Consider the following 9,251-nt stretch of genomic DNA (forward strand, 5'->3'; position numbering starts at 1 on the left):
CTGGGCGTTGGCTTACCCTATATGGGATATCATTTTCAGGTACAGTTAGCATGCCACCTCCAAGGACGTAGCTTGGGAGGCTTAGTGGCTGGGTCATCTTTTTGATTACATTTTTGTATTACATGTATATCAAGCCAAGGGCTTATTTTGTATAGAGTTAGTACTCTTTCTTTTGTAACCAAGTGTTGAGTTGGAAAGCTGTATGCCCGTAGGGCATTTGCTTTTGTTGTTAACATGTAATACATTTGTAAGGAATACTCTGATGGAATGTATTTTGGCTTTATTCTCTTGTGTAAGCATGTCATTATTGTGTGCTTTATCGGTTTATTTCGAGGGCGTTACAACTTGGTATCAGAGCGTATCGAGTTTGAATACTTTGGGTACGTGGGATGTGATTAGTATCACAATGGGTTTGTCTCGCTTGTTAGAGACTTAGATGTAATGTTATGTGCTTATGTGATAACATGTTTACGTGACTAATTGGGTATGAGATTTAGTTTCTAGGATATTGATTGGATGCTTGGGTTTCTGTGAGTCTTGTTGGAAAAGCACTTGATCAATGTTGTTTCTAACTGGAACTCTAGCAACGCCTCGAGACTATCATTATCCGGAAATGAAATTCTTAAGTGCTTATGTGATTATGTGCTTACGTGGAATGACTTACTGTTATCCAATGTATTAAGACGTGAGTGTTTTAGCTTCGACACATTTATGAATGTGCTAATGTTCTTCGTTACCTTTATTAGGATGTCAGGACGAGGACGTGGTGGTAGGCATGGTAGGCCTAAGAGGCAGGAGATGCCTATACCGGATGACATTCCGGCGCAGCAGGAGGGAGTTGGTCAGGCCAATGTGGCCGAGCCAGCATGTGATACCCCTGTTCCGTAGTATGTTAATTGGTCCGTAATATGAGTATGATTATGTGTTTAGTATGATTTCGTGTGCAATTATGAGAAAATATGTGGTTTTGAATTTCTATATGTTCACCGTAGGAATATCTGGTTGATTATCTATTTTGGAAATTAAATTGAAGGCCTTATCGGCCACAAAACCCAAAATTGATTGCGCCATTGTGTTTGGCATAATTTTTAGAGCCTACGGTGAAATTTAATTGAAAAATTGATTCGGACCAGATTAAGTTGATTTAATTGATGATTTAGTGCCTAATTATTTTATATTATGAAATAATGGTTGAGTGGAGGCCTTCATACACTCAATCTCTCTCTCCCTAGCCTCATTTTGGCTGATCAAACACAAGGAAGAGAAGAGAGGGTCGGTTAGAGGAAGAGAGAGTAGGAGATTGAAGGTTTGATCAAGAACTTGGAGATTTTGGAAAAACTGGGTCTCTAGGTAAGTGGATTCATGAATTTAATGTTGTAAATTGTGAATTCAAGCTTGATTAATGGTCAAGAATATGAGTTAGTTTGATTATGATGAATTGAGTTGGTTTTTGTTGAAGTTGAGAGTCATAGAACACATGCATGTAAGAATTGGCTATAATCTCCATTTTGAGCACATTGTGTATAATCCATGTTGAATTTTTGGTTTAAATCCATGTGTTTGATCTTCTCCTCACCAATTGAGTTAAGAATAGTGAGAACCTTCCACATGCAAGTGCAAACCATGGAGGTTTGAGTTTGAATATTCGAATGTAATGTGTTGGTGATGAATTTGATGTAATTTGAGGCATGCATATGATTAATTTGTGAAATTGAGCTCCATGCTAATGTATTTTAGTATTGGTACCATGTTAGTACAAGTATGTGTGGAATTGGAGCTATAAAATGCATGAAGTGTTGGTTGAGAGTCGAATCTTAGCTCAAGAACACAATCTGGGAAACCCAGAATTTTGATGTCCGCTCGAGCGGGGTAATGGCCGCTCAAGCGGGAAATACGTGCTCCCAGTATTTTTCTGCAGATCATGATGCCCGCTCGAGCAGGGAAGTCCACGCTCGAGCGAGGAGCTATGTACGATGGACTTCCGCTCGAGCGTCCTAAGTCATGCTCGAACGTAAAAATGATACATCCAGAACTTTTTGCAGACATGGCGTCCACTCGAGCTGGGAAGTTCACGCTCGAGCGGGGAGCCATGTATAGAGGCCTTCCGCTCGAGCGCCAGATTGAACGCTCGAGCGTAAATTTCACATATCCAGTACTTTTGCAGGCCTCAAGGGTCAGCTCGAGCGAGGAAGTCCACGCTCGAGCGGGGACCCTGTTTTCTGAAATTTTGTTAATGCATTCTGTGTTCTGTTTTCCGTTTTCTTTCACTTGCAAGCACTCTTAGGCATATGTTAAGCATTGTAAATGAGTTAAAGATATATGAATGAAGCCTAAAGAGGAAAATGTGAATTTTGAACAGATTGAATTGTTAGTGACCCTTTTATGTTCATGGCATGTGTAGGGTCGAGTTCCAGAGCGAGCCAACCAACCGATCATTGTGAGTAATATATGAAATATGTTATTGTCCAATTGCTTATTCTATGTGAGTTTTGTAAAGTTCATTAATTTTGAATGGTGGACAAAGTTTGATATGATAAGTTTGAAAGGCTTAAATGCCAGTTTGAAATGAAAGTCTGAAAGGCTTAAATGCCAGTTTGATATGACAAGTTTGAAAGACTTAAATGCCAGTTTGAAACGAAAGTCTGAAAGGCTTAAATGCCGGTTTGATATGACAAGTTTGAAAGGCTTAAATGCCAGTTTGATCTGAAAGTTTGAAAGGCCTATGAGCCAGTTTGATCTGAAAGTTTGAAAGGTCTATGAGCCAGTTTGATCTGAAAGTTTGAAGGGCCTTAGGGCCAGTCTAATATACAGGCCTAAGAGCCCGTCTAATATGTAAGTTTGAAAAGGCCAAAGGCCAGTTGACACGAATGGATTGGGCCCAAGGCCGTCTGTTGTATAATATTTCAATGCATTTTCCTTACTTGATATTATTCACTGGGCTTTCGCTCACGCTCATTCATGTGTTTGTAGGTGAGCCAAGAGAGGTTCGGACCCAGCCCCAGTAAAGCCTAAGTGGATCAACATAGGTTTTGGAAAGTCAGCCCTCGTGTCTCACGCGCGAGACCCATATTCGCCCTTTTGTTATGTATTTATATTTTGTCATGTTGGCGAAGTTTTGTATATGTCTGTGTATAGTTCCTTGGGTTACTTAGTTTTGGATGATCCTGTCTGAGCAAAATTCTACAGCACATGTATTTCGTTTGTGAGTTATTAATATATACATGTATGGTTTGTTTTGATGTGCCATGTAAGCACAGCTGTAGACACCCCATTTTTGACCGCCCTTAAGACTTGGACGCTGCTACTGACGGTTTACTTGGTGGTGAAAGGTGTGCTGGGCAAAGGTTCAATTTCTTCAGCAAGGAGAGAGTCAAATCCTAACCTCACACCCCATTTTGGACCAAAGCAATTTTTGAATGGTTTTTAGACTTCAAAACCCTCTCTTTCAAAATATTTTTGAAAATAGGTTCCTACGATGTTCCAACACTCGCATTTTGTTAAATGTTGCGCTTTTCGGTAAACCGAGCAAGGACAGAGTGGAAATGAATGAAGAAGAGATGAACTCTTTTGAAAAATCTTTCAAAACACCTTGTTTAGGGGTTTGGGGTTGAAGAAAGGAGGAGATGAGAGAAGAAACCCAGTCGGGGAAGGAGTTGGGTATGAATCTTTAAGAGAAAGACGAGAAGTCCTCGCCAAATCAGGCCTATCCTTTTGAATACTTGGATTTCAGCTATGAGGCCACTACCGTTGGAAAGCTTACTTCCGGGGCTTCAATTTTCATTCAAGAATCTCCTTGAGCCGAGTCCGGATGGGAGAGATATGGTTGTTGGAAGTTGCGCATCAATCCGGTTGGACCGAAACTGAGCAGTCTTCACTAAAAGAGGGATATCTCTTAGCACACATGGAATTTTTAGGTGAGGCTACCAAATTTGGAAAGAATACTTCTGGGCTACATTTTAGGCTCAAGAATGACATGAAAAGGCATCCAGATGAAGGATTTAGGCTTTCTTCAAAACAGGGACTAGGACTGATTTTTGTTGCCAGCCTCTGTGGGAGTGTGCCGGCCATGATTGGCCAATGCCGGCCAAAAGTGACCCCTGCCGGCCATCAATGAGCCACTGCCTGCCATCACTGATGGCCGGTAGCACCCCTCTCTCAGCAGGTTTCACGGCAAATCTTTTGAGCCAGCTGGAATCCTTTAATTTCCCCTCCATACACGTGTATGGAGGGATGAAGCTCTTGCCAAGCTTGTTCAAGAAGCTTTGGATTGATTTTCCTCTATATAAGGAGAGGCCCTCTCTCCTTAGCAGAGGGTCAACACTTTGACAAGAGATATAGCTCTCTCTCTCTATATATATTTCATGCTCTCTCTCTATATTGTTGTTGTTTTAGTCCCTTTTCCTTGCACTTTTGCACTACACCTCCTAGCACAAAACCTCCACCATCCATCCAAGCACCTTGGAACTGATTTATAGAGGTTGAAGGCTCATTACCATGGTCTAGAAGTTGCTGATGGTCGGCTCTACAAGGGTAAGCCTCTATTTCCCCTTTTTTTTGCATTTTTTTGCTTCATATCTTAGCCCTATTTGAAAGCATTTTTGGGTTTCGACATAAACTGAAAAAAGTCTTTTTTTGAGCTTCTCTTCAAGTCTGTTCAAGGTCATTTTTCTGTTTGGGGTCATCTTCTCCCTTGCATGCTTCATTCTGTCATGTTTTGAGCTATGCATTACAGCATTCATGATGGCCTTGGTTTAGCCTTTTAGCCACTGAAATCCAGTGGATTTTCAGTGGCTAACATGTGGTTTTGAGCCTCAAAATCAGAGAGGGGTGACCCTCTCACCCCTTGTCTTGTTTACTAGCTTTCTTGGCCCTACAAAGAGGCCCCTATTTACATGCTTTGAAGCCACATTTCAGGCCCTATTTGGTGAGTTTTAAGATCTGCCTTAGCTCTTTCCGGAGCCCTTTTGGCCATATTTAATGTCTATGATGCATGTGTAGAACAATCCCACTCAAGGCCTTTCAAAGGGTCTTTCATTTGCATGCTTCCTAGGTTGATTTTAGGGCCTTTTTGGTGAGTTTTAGGGCTTTTATAACCTATTTCCAGAGGTGGTTTTGCCATCATTGATGTCCATCATGCATGTGTAGAGTAACTCTCTTATTGGCCTTTCAAAGGAGCCCATCATTTTTGCATGCATTGACTGCATTTCAGTGGTTATTTGGGCATATTTTGACATGGCATACATCGGGCGAGCGGGGGTGCTCATACTTATACTCGCATGTTTGCATTCATTCATCTGTCTTGCATGCACCGGGCTCGGCGCATCATACTAACTGCATTATGTTTCAATTCCAAATTGAATACGTGTTAGCTGTAGCATCATCATATGCCATTCTTAGGATAGCCGAGCCTATTTCTAGTTGCATTTTGCATGTGTTGCATTAGCCATCTTAACATGAACTAAGATCATGCATGTGATTACTAACTCGTTTCTGTTTTGGCTCGGAGTACTCCGTAAGTGTTTATGCTTTAGCATCCTTGCATGCGTGTGAATGTTGCCATGATAGCATGCTTACCATGAGGCTACCTGCTTATGTGATATAACTGCCTAAATGCCTGTGGGTGAAGGTTGGGTTATTTGGATTGGAACAATTCATCAATTGTGAGTTTTAAGCCCACTTGAGAGTGGCAAATCATCTTGTTTTCTAAGCCCACCCGAGGGTGGCAAATCCACGTCTTAGCCTACTTACGAGTAGCACCATCAAACCATTTTCAAATAAACAAACGTGAGATGTTTTGTTCCAATTTAGGCGATCCAATTTATACTTGTATGTTGTGCGCATCACATAGTAAATCTAGGCTAATAACCGGAATAAGAACGCATAATGTTTTCAAAACTCGATATCATAGTTAGTAGAGACCGATCTTTGATCGGGCGAGCGGGGGTGCACATAGCTGACCTTCCCCAATCGTACCCAAGTTCCCGAGCCGAGGCAACTTTGGTGATGATGGACACGTGGCCTTAGGCAACGAGTCAGGGTTTCCTAAATTTCCCCCAAAATAAAATATTTAGGTGGCGACTCTGTATCTGGCAAAGCAGTCCATGTTTGGCACTTCTTTCAAAAATCTGTCTTCAAAAATGATTTGCCAGATTTGGACTCTTTGACGATTCATCGGTCTTGCATTGTACTCTGCGAGATTAGATACAAGACCGTGACTTTGAGTCCTGAACTGTAGTGGGCCTCAAATGAACAAAACCGGGGGGGGGGGACTCATCCTCCCGGGACGTTCGGGGACGTCTACAACAGCTCTATGGACAAAGTTTTGAATTGCTTCCGTTTGGGCCCCATTAACTCTGTTAAAATACGTTTAGTTTTTGTTTGAGGCCGTAGGTAATCTCATGATTACTGGCCGATTATGTCCTTAACCCACGGGGGCGGGTTTGGGTCGTGACAGAGCAGGTCAGCAGGCTATGGGCACCTTAGCCCATGGGATAGCAGATGCTTTGAGGGAGTCCATGAGCATTCTCAGAGCTGAGAATCCAGTTTAGGCCCAGGTTGTTGATGCATGACCTTCTTTTTTGAAGAGGGAGTTCTTCCGATCAAATCCAGATGAGTTTGTCGGGGATCCGAAGAAGCCACTTAAGGCGGATGAGTATGAGTGGTTGGAACAAATGACGAAGATGTTTGAGATGCTAGGCATCGAAGACGAGGCTTTGAAGGTGACCTTGGCATCTTTCCAGCTTAAGGGAGATGTGGGTCAGTGGTGGAAATTCATGAGGGGTCATATTGGTGGCACATGGGATGCTTTTGTGGATGCTTTCCAGGAGAAGTTCTTGTCTCCATCTGCTAGGGAGAAGCTGACGGACCAGTTTTGCCAGCTTAAGAAGTTGAGTTTGTCGGTGGCCGAGTTTGAGGCCGCATTTACTAGTTTGTCCTGGTTTGCACCTGAGCTTGTGGCGTCTGAGGAACGCCGTTGTCTGGAGTTTGAGAAGAAGATGAGGCACGACCTTAAGATGAGAGTGGGGGTTCTATGACCCGGGACTTTGGGCGCCTTGTAGATGCGGCAGCCCAAATGGAGACTATGATGCAAGAGGAGGATGAGAGACAGAGAGGCTCCAAGAGGAGTCAGGATGGCCAGGGTGATGGCAGAAGATAGAGGGGTTCTAACCCTCAGCAGTCTCAGGGTGGTTATGTTAGGTTGACCTTTCTAGTGCCGAGTGCAGGTTCGGGGAGAGGCAGTCAGGGAGACGTGACTTGTTACAAATGTGGTCAGCTGGGCCACAATTCTCCAGCTTGCCCGCAAAAGGGCGGAGGGCAGAGAGCAACTTCATCTTCGGCTCGACCTTAGGGCCAGAGTCAGGGCAGAGGCCAGCCACTATCTTGTTATTAGTGTGGTCAGGCGGGGCACCTGAAGAGGTTTTGCTCACAGTTGAGTGGCACATCTGGTGCATCTGGGCAGAGGCAGAGTTTTCAGCCAACTCAATCAGTTCAGGCCTCGAGGGCCAATCAGGGAGCTTCGTCGTCCCAGTCAATGCAGCAGTCTTTTGCTCCTATAGGTGAGCAGGTAGATCAGGGGCCTACAGGGCGCGTGTATGCTGTTACCGCGCAGGATCTTGTATCGGCTCTATCGATTGTGAGAGGTACCTTCTTGTTTTACAACTCGGTTGCCAATGTGTTGATTGATACGGGTGCATCTCATTCCTTTATATCTGCTGCATTTGTATCTGTTTTGGGGTTGGAGTTGGCACAGTTAGCATCTCCTATTTGTGTAGTATCACCTGTTGGGGGTGAATTGATTTTGAAACATAGGTGTAGAGGTTGTGATATAGAGGTAGCAGATTGCCAACTTCCATTTCCTTTTGTAGTTATGTCTATGTCGGGTTTTGATGTTATCTTGGGTATGGACTGGCTATCGTCATACCGGGCTGTTATTGATTGTTACCGCCAGAGGGTCACAATATGTACCTTCAGCGGGGATTTTTTCCATTTTCTGGGGGATCAGGTTGGTAGTGTGTTGTCACCGGTATATGATCCGCGAGGGCGGAGTGAGCTTAGTGGCCTTCTCGCTAGCGTTTTGAGTAGTGAGTGTGATAAGACCGGGATTGAATTGCCGAGAGTGGTTTGCGAGTATTCGGATGTTTTTCCTGAGGACCTTGTCAGTTTGCCACCTCACCGAGAGATAGAGTTCTCAATTGATTTAGTGCCCGACACAACGCCGATTTCTATGGCACCCTATCATTTTGCCCCAGCCGAGCTGAGTGAGTTGAAGATTCAGCTCCAGGAGTTGCTAGATAAGGGTTTTGTTTGCCCTAGTGTTTCGCCGTAGGGAGCACCGGCCCTCTTTGCTAAGAAGAAAGATGGTGCCTTGAGATTGTGTATCGATTACCGGAAGTTGAATCGGGCTACGATCAAGAATAAGTACCCTATGCCCCGTATAGATGATTTGTTTGACCACTTGAAGGGTTCCCATTGTTTCTCTAAGATAGACTTGAGATCGGGTTACCATCAGTTGAGGGTCAGGGAGGAGGATATTCCGAAGACGGCATTCCATACGCGGTATGGCCATTATGAGTTCCTGGTGATGCCATTTGGGCTCACCAATGCACCAGCAGTGTTTATGGATTTGATGAATCTGATATTCTGGGAATTCTTAGATCGTTTTGTAGTCATTTTCGTAGATGACATCTTGATTTATTCACCGTCTGAGGAGGAGCACGAGGAACACTTGAGGGTGGTGCTTGAGTTGATTAGAACCACAAACTGTATGCCAAGTTCAGGAAGTGTGAGTTCTGGCTGGGAGAGGTCAAGTTCTTAGGCCATGTGGTTTCCGGGGAAGGGGTGTCTGTTCATACATCCAAGATTGAGGCAGTGTAAGATTGGGCACAGCCTAAGAGTGTTTTCGAGATCTGCAGTTTTCTGGGATTAGCTGGGTATTACCGTCGGTTTGTGTAGGATTTCTCCAGGCTAGCTTCGCCGTTGACTAGATTGACGCGGAAAGGGGTCAAATTTGTATGGAGTGAGACTTGTGAAAAGTCGTTCCAGGAGTAGAAAGTTAGATTGACCACCACTCCAGTTTTGATTATTCTGGAGAGAGGTTTGGGTTATGCTGTTTATTGTGATGCCTCACGAGAGGGTTTGGGTTGTGTGTTAATGCAAGAGGGGAAGGTAGTAGCCTATGGCTCACGTCAGTTGAAAATACACGAGAAAAATTACCCTACACATGACCTAGAACTAGCAGCAGTGATCTTTGC

This window comes from Camellia sinensis, chromosome 10 (genome assembly GCF_055761805.1).
Source record: "Camellia sinensis isolate YWXY chromosome 10, ASM5576180v1, whole genome shotgun sequence".
Classification (NCBI taxonomy): domain Eukaryota; kingdom Viridiplantae; phylum Streptophyta; class Magnoliopsida; order Ericales; family Theaceae; genus Camellia; species Camellia sinensis.